Source organism: Engraulis encrasicolus, chromosome 22 (assembly GCF_034702125.1).
Source record: "Engraulis encrasicolus isolate BLACKSEA-1 chromosome 22, IST_EnEncr_1.0, whole genome shotgun sequence".
In the NCBI taxonomy this organism is placed as follows: Eukaryota; Metazoa; Chordata; class Actinopteri; order Clupeiformes; family Engraulidae; genus Engraulis; species Engraulis encrasicolus.
In genome coordinates, this window is record NC_085878.1 from 6,694,424 (window position 1) to 6,700,423 (window position 6,000).

A 6,000-nucleotide genomic window follows, 5' to 3' on the forward strand; every position below is an offset into this window, starting at 1 on the left:
CACACACACACACACACAGGTCCATCGCTTGACATAGGCAGAGTACGCAGAGTGCCTAGGGCACCAACCAATTGAGACTGACTATAAAACGTCATGAAAAAAAATATTGAACTATATTACAAAACATATATTTATTAGGTAGTAGATTATTATTATTGTTATTTTTATTACATGAGAGGGCCCTCCTGACCAGTAATGCTTATACCAGTTGCCTCCAAAACCTTAGCAACGGCCCTGCACACACACACACACAACACACACACACACACACAACACGCACGCACACACACACACACACACACACACACACACACACACACACACACACACACACACACACACACACACACACACACACAGACACACAGACACACACACACACACACACACACACACACACACACACACACACACACACACACACACACACACACACACACACACACACACACACACACACACACACACAGACAGACACACACACACAGCTGTTCCAGGTGACCCATAATGTCCTGGTATGAAGCTGGCAGGAACGAACGTGACTTGACATTGGTTGACTCCACTGGCTAAAATAAACCCCGCTGGACAGTGGAATGATGATGGATGGTGCTTGGTGGGTGCTTGGCTACTCGCTCACCCTGAGTGCGTTACAATATGCGGCCTTGCCTCCTCCACTTGTGGTTGTCTCCTCGCCCCACCTCCTGGCCCCTCCTCCGTGGAGAAAACGATAAAGTTTCCCAGCTGTCAGCCTAGCCACAACAACTTTTGAGGGACTGTTCTCATTCACCATCCCAATTGCAAAAGAGAAGAAGGTTTTAAAATTTAGCTTTTGCAAGATATTTAAATATAATGCTGTGGTCAGTGATGTCATCATGACATATTACTTCCTGGTACGAGGAGACAAGCACAAGTGGAGGAGGCAAGGTCACATATTGTAACGCACTCCCTGCCTCTTCTCTCTCCCGGGGGATTGCCACTTCTGATTGGCTTGGATTGGATTGTGTGTCTTTGTTGGGGGCCAACTAGACGATTCCGTCAGTATATCATGTCAACCCAGATGATTCCGTGTTCGGGGCGGATTTTCTTTTTCCAGGAAACAGGAAGTGTTTTCCTTGAGATTTATGACAAATGGCATACCTTTGATGTTTTCCTCATATGAAACAAACTTCTGAAACTTTCTGAAACACTTAAGGTTTTCTTTTGCCTAAGACATGTAAAAGTTTTTATCTTTTACCTGACATGTTTCGATGGTGTTACTTCCGTCTTCATCAGAGGGTCACTGTGATGTTAATGAGTGATGTGCTTTAAAATCAGCTGATGTTGTGGAGGTGTGACCTCCCTGCCAATAATGACAGGTTGGTCACACGTCCTGCTGTTAGAGTTGTCCTCTTAGGATGGTGGTCCAGGTGTGTGAGAGCATGTATGCCCCCTCATCCCTGTTCATGGTACTTGGGCTACCATTATTGGCAGGGAGGTCACACCTCCACAACATCCCTGCCAATAATGACAGGTTGGTCACACCTCCTGCTGTTAGAGTTGTCCTCTTAGGATGGTGGTCCAGGTGTGTGAGAGCATGTGTACCCCCTCATCCCTGTTCATGGTACTTGGGCTACCATTATTGGCAGGGAGGTCACACCTCCACAACATCAGCTGATTTTAAAGCACGTCACTCATCAACATCACAGTCAGTGACCCTCTGATGAAGACGGAAGTAACACCGTTGAAACATGTCGGGTAAAAGATAAAAACTTTTACATGTCTTAAGGCAAAAGAAAACCTAAAGTGTTTCAGTTAAACAGTTAGACATAATGAACCTTGTACATAAGTCCAACTTCATGGTCATTATGAAGGAACAATCCAACATTCCAGTCGCTATGACAGTAAATGGGTTAACTTTATGGAACGCTGTCGAGCCATTACCAAAATGCCTTCAGAGCTCTTCTTCCACGTTAGGTTACCGCAGTCAACAACAGTAACTTGTATGGTTAATAACTGAATTTATATTTTTCCTGCGACGAATAAATGAATGTAGCAATATTAATGGACAATACAAAATGTTGGCATTTGGAATGTGATGTGGCAAGGGGTCACCAAAATATTCTCAGGTCCAAAACGGGGAATCAACAGAAAAAGTTTGGGAATCACTGGGTTACCTGGTACCTAACATAAGATAAATGTCTGACCACTGCAGTCTGTTTACATCGTTGAGTAGCAACTAATTGTGAGTATTCAGTGTTGTATTTCAGTGGCACTATTCAAAACATAAATAAACAAATAGCTTTTGCGTGTACACCATGTATTAAAAGAAACCGCGGCATGACAAGAATGTCATTACCTATATTCTCCATCCAGATGCCAGGCCTAGGTGTTGGTCATCCTATCAGCTTGTTAGGAACGCACATTCCAACTCCAAAGGAAACTGTGGCTCATTTGCAGTGGACTCTTGGAGGAGGCGTAATCATGCTATTTCATTGCACTGTTCCAACACTTGCACCCCCTCTATTGTCCCCAGGTCCGTATTAAGCCAATGTGGTGCCCCCGGGCACTATACCTCAGGGGTGCCCCCTTTATGACCAATATTTGTTAAAGGGACACTGTGCAGGAAGTGGTCAAAAAAGGTACTGGAACTATGCTGCTCACTGAAACTGGGCTGCCTATTGCCAAATTTGATCTTTACATGAACGTTTACTTAGTAATAAACAAATGTTTTCAAGTATGGTCCAAGTACAGTCATTTTTGCAGCTAAAAATGGCTATTTTTGGAAATTCAAAATGTCGGACCATGGAGAAGATCCCCCTTTTCATGTATGAAAAGTGCAATTATTCCAGTCATACTGAATACTTAGAATTTGATGCTGGTGGTAAGTATTCATGAAAAAGGTAACATTAGTGAATGGGCAGCATGAATTCTGGAAATGAACAACTAAAAATCTCACACAGTGTCCCTTTAAGTTTGTCTCTTCTGGTGCCCCGCAACTGTTCAAAAATGCTTGGTGCCCCTGTGCCCTGTGCCGCTGGCCCTTATGGATAATCCGGCCCTGGTTGTCCCACAGGGCTGCATCCATACAATTGGCAGAATGGACGGCAGGAACTATAAACTAGAGATGCACCGGATCCTGATTTTTGGGATCCTGCCGGATACCGGATCCACTGCTTAAGATACTGTCGGATCCGGATCCGGATAACGGATCCTACGAAAGGGTTGAAACACATAGCCAACTCGCACACGTGGGCCCTTTTTATTACGTTGGCGCAAACTATTTTTAAGACTCATTGTCTTACTGCCACACTGCCTTCAATGGCCGCTTCGCTGTTTGGACTGACTGAAAATTCTAGGCTACGTAAAAAGTACAGATGTCCCAGATCCTGATTTTTAGGTAACTGCCGGATACCGGATCCACTGCTTAAGATCCTGCCGGATCTGGATAGTCTGAAAAACCCTATTATCCTGCCGGATCCGGAATCGGATCTTGGATCCTGTACATCTCTACTATAAACCCAGGGCCGCCGGCAGCTATGGCTGGGCCCGGGATATAATCATCTAAAAGCCCCGCCACCAGGACCAGATTAAAGATGGCCTGGGGCCCCTAGGCTCAAGGTTGCTGTGGGCGCCCCAGGAAGGCAAATTCTGCGACAAATTTAATAGACCGTGTCACAATTACAAGTTATCAATTAAGGATAACATGTTAACATGTCTACCAACTGTGTTAAACACGACAGATACATTTTCCAATATTGCATTGTGTCACAATTCTGTAATTTTTTCACTTTTGGTCAATTAGGGCCCCCCTGGCAGGTGGGGGCCCCCAGGCTGCAGTCATATCTAGCCTGTGCATTAATCCGGCCCTGCCCGCCAGCCCTACCCCCCCTGATGACTACCATGCTTCCATCCCTCCTGTTGTCTCAAAGGACAGCATATTATGTACAATTGGCAGAACAAACGCCAGGAACGTTATGTATACATACGATATGTAAACCCCCACCCCAAGCCCCAATTCCCTGTGAGGATATAGTTTTCTGTCCTGGGCCTTTTCCAGGACTAGTCCAGGCAGCCCAGTTGCGATCAGAGGTGCATCTTGCCACCAGGCAAGGCAGGCAGCTGCTTGGGGCCCCCAAGCCCCTAGATAGTGAATAACAGCCCATGTTTTACCACAGTAGTGGCGATTTTGTTTCAATTGTTCATTCTTTTGCATTTTCACTAGGGGCCCCACCTGACCCTAGAATCGCCTATGGTTGCGATGCAATTCCATGGGCAGCAATGCCCTGCCCGGCCCTGACCTGCTCGGCCAATCAGCCTCCTGTTGTGTTATGCAAGGTGGAAAGTGGAAATGTACCAGAAGGGACTTGCTGTGTCGGCGACTCAGCTGAGCTGCTCTGGGGTTAGCTGTTGTGTTGCGGAGGGTTTTCCATGAGATGGGTTTCCAGGGTGGGTGGGGAAGGCATGTGCCACTTCGTCACACACACACACACACCACACACACACACACACACACACACACACACACACACACATACACACACAGACACACCACACACACACATACACACACACACACACACACACAAAGAAAAGTTGGAGCACACATACGCGCACATACACTCGCACATTAACAAAACAATGTAAACTTACACACACACACACACACACACACACACACACACACACACACACACACACACACACACACACACACACACACACACACACACACACACACACACACACACACACACACACACACACACACACACACACACACACACACACACACACACCTCTCACCACCACACACACAAACACATACACACACTCACCCGCGTTTCCCCAGATGCACTGTCAACTCAATTTACCACTCAATAACACCCAACAGGCTGGGCTGGAGAGCTGGACGGCCCAGAGGCCGAGGGGATATCACCCTGGCAGTGACTCAGTCCTCTCGGACGCTCGAACGCGTTTCCATAACCTGCGGAGGTGCTTGTTTTTAATGTGCCCTAATGGGGTGCAATCCATTGCCAATGACAAGCGTTAGTGTTGGGTGACTGACGACTGTTTCCTCCCACTTGTCAATGGAGAGACCTTACTACTGAACCGGGACCAGCTTGCACTGGCGTAGACAGGCTAGGCCTACTCACTAGCTGCACACATACACACACACACACACATGGGTGCCGCGAGGGGGGGAAAGGTGGTACAGATTCTAAGGGCCCAACAGCACTGACAGGGCCCCTGGAAGGATGCTGATAACATAATTTGTCATTTTGGGGGCCCAAAATTTGAATCTTTCATGGGGCCCAACATTTTTAGCAGCGCCCCTGCACACACACACACACACACACACACACACACACAGACACACACACACACACAGACACACACACAGACACACACACACACACACACACACACACGCACACACACAGACACACACGCACGCATGCACACACATACACACACACGCACGTACGCACGCACACACAGCAACAGCACGACACACAGTACAAACAGTCAAAACGTTTTAAAGTGCACAGCTATTTTAAGATCTTTCAAGTGTGCTGTGCCCTATCCTATGAAGAGCAAGCGTTCGGAGAACAACTGCGTATCCGAACACAACAGCGCAGCAGTACTACACTAGGCCACAAGGGACATTTGACCTCATCTGCGGGGTCCAACAACAACAACATGGCCTGGGATTTAAGCTGTTGGGTTTCTCTCTCGCTCTCTCTCTCTCTCTCTCTCTCTCTCTCTCTCTCTCTCTCTCTCTCTCTTTCACTGTCTCTATCTCCCTCCATGCAACATGGCACAGGATTTAAGCTATCTCTCCCTGGCTGTCTCTCTCTCTCTCTCTCTCTCTCTCTCTCTCTCTCTCTCTCTCTCTCTCTCTCTCTCTCTCTCTCTCTCTCTCTCTCTCTCTCTCTCTCTCTCTCTCTCTGCCTTGCCTCCAGTCTGATCCTGGTGCCCGGGGTCCAGTGAGCCGGAAAAGCGCTCCATAAAATGGAATGG